Below are 18194 nucleotides of genomic sequence, written 5' to 3'. Positions count from 1 at the left end.
CGGAAAGTCTGTGGCTAGTAAGCCCTGCACACGTTGTAAGTGATAAGGGTAGAAACAACTGTCATGGAGAATGTTCCACACTGTCGTCTGGCTTACCCCGTGCTGGCGGGCCAACTGCCTGCTACTGACATGGCGGTCACCTTCCACAGTGTTAATCACATTTTCCTCCAAGTCTGGTGTCCGAACGTTTCGGGTACGTCCTTCACGAATTCCTGCTTCCTGAAACGCTCCTGTCTCAAACAAACGGCGAAAAACTGTTGCAAACATTGAATGCTGTGGTTGTTGACGGGGTAGGTCTCCTGACACAATCTTGCTGCCCGCTGTCCGTTGCCATTTGCCTTTCCGTAAGTAAACACTATGTCGGCAAGCTCTCTATTCGAATTCGGAACCATTTTGTACAACGCTGTATCACATTCACTACAAGGTGAGTCAGCAAGAGAAGTGAATAGGACACATAACCAATTACTATGGCAGGAGAGGGCGCTAGGGTATGACGTATGAAGAACAGTACCTCTCTCTAGGCCGGCCGCGGTGGTCTCGCGGTTCTAGGCGCGCAGTCCGGAACCGTGCGACTGCTACGATCGCAGGTTCGAATCCTGCCTCGGGCATGGATGTGTGTGATGTCCTTAGGTTAGTTAGGTTTAAGTAGTTCTAAGATCTAGGGGACTAATGACCACAGCAGTTGAGTCCCATAGTGCTCAGAGCCATTTTGAACCACTCTCTAGGGGGAAACCATGGATTCTGTAACGGTGGCTGCATGGTACAGCGTGTATTAGACTGCAGTCTGTGTAACAAAGTATGATTGAATAAATGGTCTCTAGTATGGAGACAATGCACTTCCGCACATAAGGTCATTAGACCTTTTTTGTTCCGTATCCTCTCATCAATCAGTCGATAGAGTTTGTACACGGTGGGAAAAATAACCCTGTATACCATAAAATCGGGCGACTTCATTCACTGAGTACTCACGGGCACATCACGATAGCTCCTTTCTGTCATTCAGCCGCTTCTCCACGTCTACACATCTTATTGCGCTTATTTGATACAATCGACTGGGACGTTAGCACGACTTTACTGTCACGCGTTAGGTCAGTGGAGGAGAGTAACATAACCGCTTGGTACCTGTTGCACACCATTTGCAACACTCCAAAGCTACCAGCTCTTTCTTTCACTATAGTGACAATTATTTTTTATGGTGGGGTTAGAAAGAAATACTCAGAGTAGACGATAAGTCTTATTATTTGCGTAGTAAAATAACCGATGATCTCCGAAGTAGAGAAAATATAAAATGGAGACTGGCCACAACGCTGGAAGCTTTTATTAAAACATGACATTTATTAACGTCTAACATCAATTTAAGTGCTCTGAATTCTTTTCTGAATATATTTGTCTGGAGTGTAGTCTTGTACGGTAGTGGAACGTGGGCGATCAACACTTCAGACAAGAAAGGAATTGAAGCTTTTGAAATGGTGTGCTACAGAAGAATGCTGAAAATTAGATTGATAGATCGAGTAGTTAATGAAGAGGTACTCTATCGAATTAGGGAAAAAAGAAATCTGTCGCACAAGGTATCCAAAAGAAAGGCTCTGTTGAGAGGACACATTCCGAGGCATCAGGGAATGGTCAGTTTGTTAGTGGAAGGAAGTGTGAGAGTCAAATTTATGGAGCAAGACCAAGGGATGAATATAGAAGACGATTCAGACGGATTTGTGGTGGAGTGGTTATTTGGAGATAAAGAGGCTTGCAGAGGATACACTAACGTGGAGGGCTGTATCATACCTGTCTTCGGAGTGAAGACCACGATAACAAACAACAAAACACTACAGGTCGTACTCAGTCAGCTTATTCGAATGAAGTAAACATCTACAGAATATTACTTTTGGGAAGCACAATTTCTACAGCTCAAGTAGCTACTGTTCTTGATAGTTAATTATACAATACATGTACAAACGAAAATAAATGGTTAAAGAGCCGTTCCTACCTAGTGACGATATCCTCCAGCGCCCTATTTAGGCTAGAATTTAGTAACTCGTGGATGACTGGCTCAGCTGAGTGATATCTACCCTAGACCTAAACACCTTTGAAGAAATCATCAACAGCAATGATATTAAGAATTCTTCATAAACGTCGGGCTTCGCCTAACAGATCTGAAGCCCCCTTTCGCCGTCGTTAGAATTCACCTCACAACACTAACATAATCGTATATAAGAACAAAGTCAAGAATATGAAATCATATTCTTTATTCGATCACCTCGCGTCAATGAATAACAAATTCTTATACATTAGGAAGCTTAACTATAAATTTGGGACTGTGTCAGTCAAGACCGGGGGCTTAACTCTACTAAGTTCTCAAGACGAAAAAGGTGGGAAAGTGGTTAGTACACTGGAGTTTCACTGCGAAGGACAACGGTTTTAATCCGCATCTGACCATTCAGATTTAGGATTTCCGTGATTTCCCTCTGTCGCTTCAGACCCATTGAGGGAGCGTTCCTTTGAATAGACACGGTCGATTACCTTTACTATCCTTGCAATATTCTGAGGATATGTTCCGTCTCTAATGCTATATATTTTCGACGGGATGTTAAAGCCTGATCTTCGTTCTGTCTTTTTTCTTTTTTTTTAATATCTCATGAAACTGCTGAAAACTATTTAAACTTTTAAATTATATTTTGCTGAGTATTCATCGATGAAGATCATCATATTCGTTTTTGTCTAAGTATACGCCTGATCCTTCAAGTCTCTTTACATTCGGTGATGATGGAAAACACAAGCAACGAAAGTTGTGTGTAAAATCAACTAAAATCAGTTGGGACCAACTCCCCAAATTTCAGATGCGTGATATGTTATACATTTGCTCACAATAGTCTCTACAAAAGAAATGTGATGTTTATGTGCCTTGGTCATTAGCTCAGTTGGACTATGTATGTAGACCTTCTACCGCGAACAATGGCAACAGTCTTTGGTACTCAATACCTGTCCCTTCAGATGAGCATGCCACGAGTGATACGGCAGAACAAATGCATGGGAAAATAAGATGTCATTTGCATAAAAGAGGTAGCAGTGAATTTGCGAGAAGCATTTGGAACTCCTCTAACAAGGGAACCTCCCCATCGCACCCCCCTCAGATTTAGTTATAAATTGGCACAGTGGATAGGCCTTGAAAAACTGAACACAGATCAATTGAGAAAACAGGAAGAAATTGTGTGGAACTATGAAAAAATAAGCAAAATATACAAACTGAGTAGTCCATGGTCAAGATAGGCAACATCATGGAGAGCGCGAGGTCAGGAGCGCCGTGGTCCACTGGTTAGCGTGAGCAGCTGCGGAACGCAAGGTCCTTGGTTCAAGTCTTCCCTCAAGTGAAATGTTTACTTTTTTATTTTCGCCTAATTATGATCTGTCCGTTCGTTCATTGAAGTCTCTGTTCACTGTAATAAGTTTAGCGTCTGTGTTTTGCGACCGCACCGCAAAACCGTGCGATTGGTAGACGAAAGGACGTGAGTCTCCAATGGGAACCGAAAACATTTGATTGCAATGTAATAGGTCAACCTATTCCTCCACAGGAAAACACGTCTGATATATTCTATACGACACTGGTCACGCCATGTGCGTCACATGACAGGAATATGTTGTCGACCCACCTAACTTGTACGCTTGGCGAATGGGTAAAAAGATTCTTCTACCTTGCCCGATTTAGGTTTTCTTGTGGGTGTGATAATCACTCCCAAAAAAGTGATGAATACGTAAGAGTTTCTCACATAAACTGCAACAAATGAATGCAACACTTTCACAGTCGCACAGTTTTCCCTGTGCTCTGTCAAAACATATGTTTTTAACGTTTTCAAATTTTTCCGTGTGTAGACCGTCAGTTACCTCGCATCGGACGGACAAATAATAATTGTCTGAAAATAAAAAATTTAACTTTTCACTCGAGGGAAGACTTGAACCGAGGACCTCTCGTTCTGCAGCTGCTCATGCTGACCACAGGACCACAGCGCTCCTGAATTCGTATTATCCTTGATGTTGCCTATCTTTTTATGGACCACTCAGTTTGTATATTTTACTTATTTTTTTCATAGTTCCACACAACTTCCTGTTTTCTCGATTGACCTGTGTTCAGTTTTTCAAGGCCTATCCACTGCGCCAACTTATAACTAAATCTGAGGGGGGTGCGATGGGGAGGTTCCCTTGTAAGAGAAAAAGAGGTTAGCGGGTTACACGTCGCAACAGTAGTGCGAGTACGAAGGTAATCTTTACATCGATCAGCATTTCAATGCATCTTACGCGATATGAAAGATGTAGTCAGCAGTAGACTTACAGATACCTAACAGACACTAAAACCATTTTGGTTACAGTGAGATCAAACTGTTTCCTACCTATGATCAGGTATTTGTTACACAGTAACGCTACTAATCTCAGCACACTGTAATAACATTTTATTGCCCTTAAAGGTGACTTGTGGATTTCTCCAGTCGAGCGAGGTGACGCAGTGGCTAACATACCGAACCCGCATCCAGGAGGACGACGGTTCAAAGCAGCGTCCGGCCATCCAGATTTTGGTTCTCCGTGATTTCCCTAAAACGCTTCAGCCTAACGCCGGGATGGTTCATTTGAAAGGGTATGGCCGATTTCCTTCACTATTCTTGACATAGTCCGAGCCTGTGCTCCGTCTCTAACAACCTCCATGTCGACGGGGAGTTAAACCTAATCTTCCTTCCTTCCTTTCGGATTTCTCGATGAATGGAAAGTAGCCCAGCGTCACCCTAATCTCTAGGAAACCCCTTTCGCACAGTGAGCGTCACTAAATATCCTGTTAAACAACAATATCCCACAGACAATTTAAAAAGACTACCAAGACTCCATTCTAACAACATTTGTTTCTCAGCCAACATTTACTTCAGCATTTTGCGGTGCATACGCCGAAATGTCCATATGAAATCCATCTGAGAAGCTCGATTAAGAAGAACTACTTCTACAATGACAACGTTCAACAATGGAACACACTTGTAAAAATATAAATATTTTATCTTACATTAATACAAAATAGTGTTGAAAATTCAAACATTACAAAGAGGAAATGTATTACGACTACAGTTCTCTTTTATCAATGGATTATAAGTCATTAATAACGACTAAATTTCCCTCATGAAATAACACTGAAGAACGCTATGAAGCGATTTCATAAGTTAAATAGACTGTGATGCAGTTGAAAGCCATTTTTCTATTTATTAATTTTTTATCAATAAATATTTTCGATGGGAATGTGAAATGAACACCTATATTGTTAAGTAATGAAGAGAAGTTCGGTTATATGCTTGGTTTTCGTGTTTCGAAACGTGTAGGCATTGCATCAGTATATCAAGAATTACAAAATGTGAGTAGTAACAGGAATAATTTTCTTCAATGGCAAATGAGTTTCAAAATGTGATAAATTAGAGTGTGTTCTACGGAAAACTTAAATGAAACAAATAAATTGCCTTTACCCTTTTTCCGAGGCAATATGGCACTAATGAATTAGAAAAGCGCGGCCATGGTAAGGAGAATGAACTAGTTTCATCAGAATATAAAAGTGCCCCGAGGTATCTTTCATGGAAGCTTTAAAAGCGATAAAAAGCACTCCACCGCAATTCACGTTTCTAAGAAAGAAGCAGCGGACAGCGGAAGGGATTTTACCTTCCGTCCATTAATGGAAGTGCGGCTTACATGCACATCAAGGAACTTAACTGTAATGGTAAGGTCTAACCTTTTTAACAAAATAATTTTTCCTACGTTGACGCTTCCATCGCCTGCAGCTGGAAGAAACATAACCCGTTGCTACCGGATTCATTGTCATTTTAACTCAGATTTCGGACTGTCCAGCCAAATTCAGAACGTCAAACACGTAACTGAAACATTTTGACATGCAATGGTAGATATTAACACTGCAATACTGTCCCTAACCAGTTACTGTATTGAGCTGTCCAGTATGCAACAGATACTGCTCCCTAATGAGTTGTCCTCATTGATAATAATCAGAAACTGGCTGAGTAAAGTACCGTTTGTGAAAATTGCGTCATCAAGAACGATACATGTGACGGAAATAGACTTCAGAATCACTTACGTACCGGACAAAGAACATATGATTAGAAGCTCAGAGATGAAAAGGTTTTTTGAGTTAAAAAATTCAGTATGGCGCGAAGCCTGTAGATATACCGATCACAGCCACAAGACTCCTACATTGGGACTAAAGAGGGTATGAATATGGTTGTGAGAATTCTTATTTGAAGGTCATCATACATAATCGACATAAATACAATACTGGCCATTAAAATTGCTACACCACGAAGATGACGTGCTACAGACGCGAAATTTAACCGACGGGAATAAGATGCTTTGCTATGCAAATGATTAGCTTTCCAGAGTATTCATACAAGGTTGGCGCCGGTGGCGACACCTACAACGTGCTGACAGGAGGAAAGTTTCCAACCGATTTCTCATACACAAACAGCAGTTGACCGGCGTTGCCTGGTGAAACGTTGTTGTGAAGCCTCGTGTAAGGGGGAGAAATGCGTACCATCACGTTTCCGACTTTGATAAAGGTAGGATTGTAGCCTATCGCGATTGCGATTTATAGTATCGCGACACTGCTGCTCGCGTTGGTTGAGATCCAATGACTGTTAGCAGAATATGGAATCGGTGGGTTCAGGAGTTTATATTTTTCGATAATAGTTGCTACAATGACATTGACGTACATTTGTATTTAGTTTGGACTGATGTATTATGTGGTCATGGGTTAATGGAATCCATCCCAGCATTAGTAATAAAAATAACACTAACGGCCCAGTCGCTGTAATTTCAAACTGTCAAGTTATTATACCTATAAATAGTAATGAACTGAACTCATTGCTATATATGTTGTCTAGATAGTGTTTAATTTTCTCGGCAAATCAATCACGTACTTTAGCCAGCCGGTGTGGCCTTGCGGTTCTAGGCGCTTCAGTCTGGAACCGCGTGACCGCTACGGTCGCAGGTTCGAATCCTGCCTCGGGCAAGGATGTGTGTGATGTCCTTAGGTTAGTTAGGTTTAAGTAGTTCTAAGTTCTAGGGGACTGATGACCACAGATGTTAAGTCCCATAGTGCTCAGACCCATTTGAACCATTTGAAGCGTGTATTCGTCATCGACATTCTGGCGTACCACCCGGCGTAATGGTATGGGGTGCCATTTATTACACTTCTCGGTCACCTCTTGTTCACATTGACGGCACTTTGAACAGTGGACATTACATTTCAGATGTGTTACGACCCGTGGCTCCACCCTTCATTGGATCCCTGCGAAACCCTACATTCCAGCAGGATAATGCACGACCGTATGTTGCAGGTCCTGTACGGGGCTTCCTGGATTCAGAACATGTTCGACTGCTGCCCTGGCCTGCACATTCTCCAGATCTCTCACCAATTGAAAACGTCTGGTCAATGGTGGCCGAGCAACTGGCTCGTCACAATATGCCAGTCACTACTCGTGGTAAATTGTGGTATCGTGTTGAAGCTGCATGGTACCTGTACACGTCATCCAAGCTCCGTTTGACTCAATCACCAGGCGTATCAAGGCCGTCATTACGGCCAGAGGTGGTTGTTTTGGGAACTGATTTCTCAGGATCTACGCAGCCAAATTGCGTGAAAATGTAATCACATGTCAGTTGTAGTATAATATATTTGTCCAATGAACACCCGTTTATCATCTGCATTTCTTCTTGGTGTAGCAAATTTAATGGCCAGTAGTGTATTTTGCCGTATATGAACATCTGTAGTATGTCACCACCAGAAGGGAGATCATCTCTGCAGGAAATCTGCATTTACAGTACACGATAATCTACTGTCAATGTTTTCCGTTTAGCCCTTAGAGGGTAAGTGGACTGAGAAGGTTACAATTTACCTCCACCCAGTTGGATACGATTTGCTAAGGTCTGGGAGGAGATGGAGGAGATGAAGTTTTTTTTTATGGGGGAGGGGTCATTTAGAACTGAAAATTACATGCCTCAGTTGCCTGCAGATGCGGCAGAGCTAATCTGTAGTCATCACGAATATCGGCTGTGCTAAGTGATACATAGTGTGTTCGTATTTCCCGTTACAGACTTCCGGAATTTGTAAAGAGGAGTGAGTATACAAAAATGTGAATAGGAACCCACGTGCGGAAACATACCGTTTGAAAAAAAAAATGTTTGCTAGGTAGGTATGCAACAGGTTAGTCATGGTGAGAGGGAATGTTTACGTCGGATCGGCTGATGCCATTTGACGTCTATCCTACCTCTCTGACCTGGTTCGAGCCTCATTCACGTGCCTGAGAGTGTTCAGAGCAACATGGATGAGTCCACGTTAGCAGAGCACACCGACATGACCCTTTTGAATGGCGAAGCTCACGGTAATGGAAGAGCTGCTCGTCGCCTTCATCGAGATCGTTCTTCACAAAGTCCGACTCCATCGCATACCCTTTCCGCCACATTTATGCAGTGCCTTCGTGAAAAAATATCTTTACCGTCATGAAGCGTGACTGTGGTGCTCCAAGGAGACGCCGCACACCCGAATTGCAAGAAGCCGGACTGCATCACGTTGAAGAGAACCCATCAACGAGTACAATATTGAAGTGTGGAATTGTAAAACAAGTGATATATTGGGTCACGCCTTATCAATTACTTGTAAAAGTGGTCGCGCTACTAACATGTTTCAAAACGCTGTACCACGGAAACGGTACATTTCCTGCCATGGGTTCCAATACAAAATATTAACTACTCACTCTCCTCTACGAGTCCTAGTAGTTTGTAATGGGGATTTCCGTACACTCTGTATTCCTTTGGATTTCGTAGACTCACTGGAGCAAATTGGCAATATGAGTAATCTGAAGGAATAGCCTAGAAACAATGAAAATAACGAGTATGTTTCGGGTATGCGTTGACAGTGAAACACAGTACTTTACACTCATTGTTAAAAAAAGAAAAAAAAAGACCACGACTTTCAATATAGACACACACGTATATTGTCTTGCGTGTTGTGTAGCTTCTTCAGCAACTGGTGTGGGTACTGTTACATGGACTATGTTATGTAATGAGATTTAAACTGAACGAAAATGTTTTACATCAAATGCATATCTGCGAGGGTATAGAGCTTGAATTCAAGGGGTGCAGCCTGTAAAGACTTTTGAAGTTTCAAAAATTCTACTGAGAAATAAAAACAGATCAATAACTAACAGAAAGAGAGTCTGTTCGGAACTGCACACCTTATAAATCTGCGATATCAAACTGTGCAGCTGCGTAACATTCATTACCGAGTTGTTCCACCCTGCCACCTTGGCATACTGTGCACAAGGCATTCTAACTGTCCCAAAGAGTGTCAGCTGGTACCAAGTATGCTTAGTAGGGCTTATGTCAGCAGACAGCACAAGCCATTCCGTTCAGATGAGTCCTTACGGTATTAACGGGATGTGTGCAATGTGATCGTGCACCATCATCTCGAAAGATAACACCGTCGATGAAATATTGGCTGCATAATAGATTGAAGAATGCTGTCCAAATACAGTATAGTATTCATATCACCCCTGACGGCGATGAGATTTTCGACGCTCATACAAAATAAAAACCCAAATCGTACTTAACCTACTTCTTCATCGAATCATTGGGACTACGGGCCTGAGACATCCATTGGTTCTTGGACTTACATTCTTCCTTTCTCCCTTTTTGTAAAGCGGCTTCACTATTGTGTACTTTAATCGTTCAGAAAACTGACCATTCCTAAAGGAAAAATTACAAATATGGCTAAATACAGGGCTAACATGTGCAGCACACTACTTTAATACTCTGCTAGGCACTCCATCATAACCGTGAGAGTCCTTAGTCTCAATGATTTAATTATTGACTCAATCTCCCCCTTGTCAGTATCACAGAGGAGTATTTCAGACAAAATGGTTCAAATGGCTCTGAGCACTATGCGACTTAACTTATGAGGCCATCAGTCGCCTAGAACTTAGAAGTAATTAAACCTAACTAACCTAAGGACATCACACACATCGATGCCTGAGGCAGAATTCGAACCTGCGACCGTAGCGGTCGCTCGGTTCCAGACTGTAGCGCCTAGAACCGCACGGCCACTCCGGCCGGCTATGTCAGACACCAATATCGGAAAGGCATTTGCCAAGAAAGTTATATGATTTCCTGTAGAAACTAAATTTTTATTTAATTCACCATTAATGCTCAGAAAATGATTGTTAAATGCTGTACATATATCTGAGTTATCAGTAACAGAAATATTTTCACTACGAACTAACTTTATATCGTCAACCTGGTGCTGCTGGACAGACACTTCCTTCACAACTGTCCATATGGTTTTAATTTTATCCTGTGTTTTAGCTATTCTATTTGCATACCACATATTCTTTGCCTCCCTAATAACATTCTTAAACACATTACAATACTGCTTATAATGGGCTACTGTAGCCTGATTGTGACTACTTCTAACACTCTGATATAATTCCCACTTTGTTCTACATGATATCCTTGTCCCACTTGTCAGCCACCCGGGCTGCCTATTACTGCTAGTGACCATTGCTGTTTAGCACTACCATTTCGTGAGAAAATATTAGGGGCGATCAAAACGTTTCCGTTTGGAAGCCGTACAGTTTGTAGTTGCTCGTTTGGTAAAACACAGTGTCCTGCTCTGTGAAGAAGTCCGCTGCATATCCAGGTCCGACAGGAATCGTTGACCCTTCAAGGCGTTTTCTATTGTACCGAAGACGTGATAATCCCACGGTGAGAGATCTGGAGTATAAGCCGGGTGCTCGTGTGCCTCCCACCTGATGTAGCCTCCCAGATCGACCGGCGTGATGTTTCGAATCGCGACTATCACAGAACTTGGCGCACCCTTGCACAACACTGGTTTTCGACAGCCATGCTGCACCATACATGTTCTTCATTCCCTTATGGAAGTCCACCGGTGTTTGATCTTCGGCATTCAAGAAAATAATAACAGTACGTTGGTTCAGTTTGGGAGTATTTGGTAATAAAGTCACCATAGTTCACCTTTCCACATTTACACCACGCACTTCGGAAAGACACGAATGCCCCACACTATTCCCTCGCCTTCATATCGGTGCTTAGACACCGTCATTGGAGTCGTGCTACGATGAATATACGCTCCAGCAACGCCCTCAAACGAAAACGTTTTGATTTCTACTTATAATTTAAACAGGCTCTAATGTTCACTGCTTCACACTTGGCACGGACGATAAGCCGGACGAAGTCGTTATCTCCAGCGCTTTCTACTCCGAACTCACCGCCAACAGACCGCTACGACGACTCAAGCATAAAAGCACCCCGCCCCACAAGCGCGTCTCATTGATATCGCCTTGCTTACGCCACACTTCCTTATTCGCAGCAATAAAATTTACTTTTACGGCCGCCATTCTAAAACTAGAAATAAAACGTTAAAACTATACATAATACATCTAGCCCTCTTTCTTTCAGTCATTTTCCGCCCACAAACAACATTATACGTGTACTAGTCCTTGTTATTAAAACATACATGTTAAAATATTTTGTAACAGAAGTTTACACAAAAAAACACGTTTATAAACTAACGTAAAATTTAAGTGGCCAATCTACAACATTTGCACCAATCTCACATGACAAAAACCTTTATTAATTTCCGATTTCAATAAATTAGTGTAACTATCAATAGTGATGAATAGCGTAAAATAAGTAACACACGAAACAGGTTATGGATGTGTCTACACTGTGTTAACTTCATAATACATGTTACCCAGGAGAGGTGCTGATTCTGGCTTCATTTGTTTGATTACAAAATTATTTATTGCTTGTAACTTTTAAACTGTTAAGGTTATAATATAAACTAGTATACTTCTTCTGTCTCATAGAATTATTGTGGTAGGAAATTAGTGTATATATTTCTGAACTAATGCAGCGTTACTGGGTCGTGTAGCCGTGCGGTTCTAGGCGCTTCAGTCTGGGACCGCGCCAGCGCTACGGTTGCAGGTTCGAATCCTGCCTCGGGCATGGATGTGTGTGATGTCCTTAGCTTAGTTAGGTTTAAGTAGTTCTACATTCTAGGGGACTGATGACCTCAGCTGTTAAGTCCCATAGTGGTCAGAGCCATTTGATTTTTTTTTTGGGTCGTGTAAGTGAATACTAGTTATCCAAGATGTTCAGTGAAAATTCTTGCCATGACTCCTCGTCTGTTTGAGCTGGTGTGACGTATTTTGGCGGCAGGGAAATCTACGGCGTGTTGAGTGTCTCTCGTGCCTTGCCGTCTACCCGGTAGCCAAGAGCCGTGTTTAAACTCCGCCCCTTGGCCGGCGTATCATCATCCTTACTGCTAAGCACGCGCGTTTATACACGAGCGCTCCTGTGTTTTTCTTTAGCCTACATTTAACAGGCTGTATAGTACACACAAGCCGCACTGCCCATTCACGAGGAGACATCCCTTAGGTTCAACTGAACGACACGGAGAACGCTGCCTTACTTTCGCCTCCTTCATTTTTATTTATTTATTTAAACTGATCGGGTTAGGGCCATCAGGCCCTCTCTTACATCTGACCAGGGTCTCGTACATTCGGTACCTTTTTCAGACAATAGTTACCTAAGAAATAACAATTTTATAAAGATAAACAGTATTAAAATTATTTGTGCGTCAGTAGGGCCGATGTGAGTATGAACTACACTGCTGGCCACCATAAATGCAACACCCTGAAGGAAGCATCCAAATCAAGTGAAATTTACACCATGAGTTTGCAGCGATGAGATATGCAACTGATTAGAATTTCAGCGCAGACGCACATCACGCGCGCCTGTGGCGCCACCTCATAGCGCCATTTAAGGCTTGGCGATTTCGACGAGTGTACGTTCGGCACGTGTGTGTACCTTGTGGTTGTTTCACAAGACGATCAGTTATGCCTCGTAGACAACAGCGAACATCTTTTGATCAAGTATCCGAGTTCGACAGAGGAAGGATAGTGGCTTACCGAGATTGTGGATTATCATACAGAGAAATCGCTAGTCGTGTTGGACGAAACCAAACAACTTTAATGCGGATATGTGACCGTTGGATGCAGGAGGGTACGACGGATCGACGTGGTCGATCGCATTCACCTCGGTGCACCACTGCACGTGCTGATAGGCAAATTGTGCGCATGGCAGTGACGGATCGCTCAGTGACATCCCGAACCATAGCACAGCACATTGCGTCTGTAACGCATCACCCAGTGTCTGCGCGTACCATTCGACGCCGTTTACAGCAGAGTGGTCTGTCCGCAAGACGTCCATTGCTTCGTCTACCATTGACGCAGAACCACAGACGTCTCCGTCGCCAATGGTGTGATGACAGACGGATGTGGACGGCAGAATGGAATGACGTTGTCTTTACTGACGAGGCACGCTTCTGTCTGCAGCACCACGATGGTCGGATTCGAGTGTGGAGACACCGTGGAGAGAGGATGCTGGACAGCTGCATTATGCACCGCCACACTGGTCTTGCACCGGGTATTATGGTATGGGGCGGTATTGGATATTACTCTCGCACGCCTCTAGTACGCATTGCCGATACTTTAAATAGCCGGCGCTACATATCCGAGGTGCTGGAGCCAGTTGTCCTTCCTTACCTTCAGGGCTCGGCCACAGCCATATTTCAACAGGATAATGCGCGACCACACGTGGCACGCATTGTCCAAAGGTTCTTCGTCAATAACCAGATTGAATTGCTCCCCTGGCCGGCTCGCTCTCCGGATCTTTCGCCGATAGAAAACATGTGGTCCATGGTTGCTCAACGAGTGACCCAGATTACATCCCCAGCTGCCACACCAGATGATCTTTGGCAACGTGTGGAAGCTGCTTGGGCTGCTGTACCCCAGGAACACATCCAACGCCTCTTTGACTCAATGCCGAGACGTGTGGCAGCGGTGATCTCCAACAATGGCGGCTGCTCTGGCTACTGATTCTGGCAGGAACCACATGTCACAGACGTCTGTAAACGTAATCATTTGATACTTGGTCAACATGTTATCTACAAAATAAATTTTGTTGTGCTACCTCTTGTCTTTCTTGGTGTTGCATTTACGGTGGCCAGCAGTGTAATATTTTAAGTTAATTCTAGAAGTACTTCTACTACGGTTGCTGATGCCACTAACAATGATAATTATGATAAAACAGTAATGACGATAATAACAATAATAATAGGGATAGATATAAAAAGAATTTATAAGCGTACAAAGCCGATGTTTTCTGACACAGCGAGTTCTAGAGAAAGGGAATTTAAGGAGACAGCGCCAGATAAGAATACGGGGATAGGAGAAAGATCAGGTTGCACAGAATGATGTATAGGGTCTACGACTGCGTACGAGAACAATGGTATTTCGGTCTGAGTCGCTTTGTCACGGTCCGTGCGGCTCTCCCCGTCGGAGGTTCGAGTCCTGTCTCGGGCATGGGTGTGTGTGTTGTCCTTATCGTAAGTTAATTTAAGTTACGTTAAGTAGTGTGTAAGCTTAGGGACCTATGACCTCTGCAGTTTGGCCCCATAAGACGTTACCATAAATTTCCAACAAAGGCATTTATTAGTGTTGCTTTAGTAGATATGTCATTAGTTGCCTTCTGAAGCTGCAGATGTTATTCAGTTTTTTAATATAATGCGGGAGATTATCCCAGAGTGTGGTTCCTGCTGCTGAGAAGTTTCTGAACGCTGGAGAGGGACAGAAAGAATTTCCTTTTAATGGAAAAGGCCGTTTCTACCATGTTGTTCAAACAAGAGCGCTGATGTCGAGGAGAAATACGGGAGACTGTGTACGTTCATAAAACAGCAGAGAAGACAAAGGGTATGGAAATATCTGCGCTTGTCTGCACGTAGCCAGGATAGCTGTGCATGTGATGGTGGAATGTGGAACATAGGCATTCATAACGAGTTCCAGGTGTCGTGAATTTTCCTGAAAAGGACCCTGCAGGATAACATCCCTGTAACCAGTAACTTTCAGTACTAGTGTTTGTACAAGAAGTACAAGAGAAGAGCTTTTTATATTTACATTTTTATTTACAAAGATGGCTGTGGGCAGTGTTTGCCTGTACTCAAAATGGTACTGCGAAAGAGGTTCCACATATAAAAATTGCAGTTCACGAGGCTGATGTAAACTGCTTTTAAGAAGGTTACATTGAACTCGGTCGATGTGGTATTATTTTTGACTTAAGGCACCAGAAGCTCATAGAATATAAATTACAAATGGTTCAAATGGCTCTGAGCACTATGGGACTCAACTGCTGAGGTCATTAGTCCCCTAGAACTTAGAACTAGTTAAACCTAACTAACCTAAGGACATCACAAACATCCATGCCCGAGGCAGGATTCGAACCCGCGACCGTAGCGGTCTTGCGGTTCCAGACTGCAGCGCCTTTAACCGCACGGCCACTTCGGCCGGCTATAAATTACATGATCATCTATAGTTGAAAATGGTCCTTTGGTATTTACTGGGAAATTGTTGTGAGCAAATTATTTTACTCGGAGAATATACAACTTAGTAGCAGCATGAGTGGATGAATGATTACTATGAACGCAAGAAAATTGAAAATAATTTCCAGAGGACCGTCAGAGTAGTACTGCTCGAGCTTTTGGGATCCCTATCAGGTCGGATTGAGGGAGGACATAGAAGCAATTGAGAGGCGGGCTGATAGATTTGTTACTGGTAGGTTTGATCATCACGCGAGTGTTACGGAAATGCTTCAGGAAGTCGGGTGGGAGTCTCTACAGGAAAGGAGGCGTTCTTTTCGTGAATCGCTACCGAGGAAATTTAGAGAACCAGCATTTGAGGCTGACTGCAGTACAATTTTACTGCCGCCAACTTATATTTCGCGGAAAGACCACAAAGATAAGATAAGAGAGATTAGGGCTCGTACAGAGGCATATAGGCAGTCATTTTTCCCTCGTTCTGTTTGGGAGAGAAGATGATAGTTGTGGTACGACGTACCCACCGCCACGCCCCGTATGGTGGAATGCGCAGTATGTATGTAGATGTAGATGTAGAATGGAAATATGATTAACGTCTACACCTAGAGCAGAGAGGACGTTATTCTTGGCCTCTAGTTTAGCATGCATGGATTCACTCACAAAGGTTTCTGAAGCGCCTGCACATGGAGAAGGTTCAGCACAACGTACTGAATGTTACTTTTGAAAAGGTTACAACAGTCAAACCGCCAGAGGCACCACGTCACATGTGACTCCCGTAGGCACTCACTGACATGCAACGGTTCAAGTGCTGTATGAACGCAGAAGTCTGATTTCTTCAAGTTTGTCCTGCCAGTCGTTAGCAGCGGCAACTTTCTCAGTGGAGTTGTCTGATGCAGGAAACTGTGAACCATCAGTCTTCACAGACGGCGCACGCCGCGACAGATAGGATAGCGGTCAGCCTTGAGAAGTGCCCCGACCATTCTTATGACTGTGCTAACGCAGTGCTTGAGGCATTGGGCATTCCGGAGGAGCGGAGTTCAAATCCCCGTCTGCTCATCCAGTTTTAGGGTTTCTAGAGTTTCTTGCATTAACGAAGAAGAATGCTACGATGTTCTCTTTGAATATCGTCCCGTAATTTCCTTTAGGACCCTTGACCTACCTGTGGTTATTTTCCGTCTCTACTAATATTATCATGGAGGGACATGAAAGAATAATTCTCCTCTTTTTGCCATAAAGTAGACATTCATAAGCGTGTTGTTTGTTGTTACATCACCACTGGTCGTTGAAGGCCGTTAAGATCCTATACCAGGTTGATAAGCTGTCATCGCAAATGGTCGTTAGCCACTTTGTACAACCCAACTCCGATGACACGTGTAAACTGTCACGTCCTCAGTCAAAGCGGTCTACTGGTCTTGGTCATTATTAATGTATTACAACACTGAAAGGTTCCATTAGTACCGAATAAAATAAATTACATTCCTCGTCATTTAATGTTAATGGTTATCAGCAGCAACATACTTTACATTTTTCACGTGTTTTCAGGTATTTAAGTATTGTCCGCTGTGGTCCACTCAATGGCAACCTGTCATCCACTCCAGGTACGTTAATTACTGAGTTAATTGAGCGCAAAAGGGTCAACTAATATGTTTTAATGAGTTTATTTAACATGCCATATTTAGCTACGAACCATTTAGTTATGGATATAAAATCTTCCTGCGGAATGTTCCGTAACATGACCGTTGTATGAGTCGGAAAAACATAAAGAGTGGCTTCTGGAGTATCGTAAGAAATATCTTTCCCTCCAACATATACTAAACCCGTTCATTGGTGAAAATGTCAGGTGAACGTGAATAGCAGGGAAACAGAGGAACTTGTTACATTTCAAAGTGAGCTTGCACAGCTGTTTTTACCTTTCTAGCGTTGCCTTATTGACATGACATGGCATAAGTTGACTGAATCTGGCTCTAAAGCATTTTAATGTAATTTCTGACATTCGAAATGTCCTCAACGTTTAGGATACGAAGTTACATGTCGTACCCAAGGGTAACCCAAAGCATCACATTTGGCGGTGGTAGTATACGCCACCCAAGAATCTAACACGTCTGCGACCGTTACTGTAGCACAAACTAAGGTGGGACTCGTCCAGAAGTGAGCTGTGCATGTGTTCGTTGCGGTCTCAGGCACTCCCAGTTTGTGGACAGTGGAAGTTGATATGGCATGCATGACAACAGTCCAGACTTCATCAGGCGGCGTCGAACCACTGACGAACAGGTCTAAACCTGAAACAGTGCTCCAGCGACATGCCAATACTGTCGACAAAACTGATCGCTTGTCGCAGAAACATATCTTTTTTCCTCGGTCGAGATCTCACATGCTGCAGCGGCGCCATCTGAAGTCGACGTATACTGTCACCAGTTTGCGCGTATTTGCATTGGTTCATGGGCCTTATTAATATGGTGTAACACTTGGTTTGGTGTACCACTGAATCTTCCAGCCACTGAAGAAGGGATGCTGGTGGCACTACGCGTGCGCCTTTTCTCTGATGTTTTAATCATCCCAATTTCTGGTATAGTGTTACACGCATCCTCCGGATTCATTTGGTTTATTCTTTAGTAGTGTAGTAATTTTCTCCCATAAAAAGTACTAGTGGTCTCTTATCTGTTTATTAACTAAATATAATTACGGAGTATCAATTAAGAAATAATAATTATATATACTTATTACTAAA

The sequence above is a fragment of the Schistocerca nitens genome, chromosome 3 (genome assembly GCF_023898315.1).
Source record: "Schistocerca nitens isolate TAMUIC-IGC-003100 chromosome 3, iqSchNite1.1, whole genome shotgun sequence".
Taxonomy (NCBI): Eukaryota; Metazoa; Arthropoda; class Insecta; order Orthoptera; family Acrididae; genus Schistocerca; species Schistocerca nitens.
The sequence above is the reverse complement of the archived record's forward strand: the minus strand, read 5'-3'. Positions refer to the sequence as shown.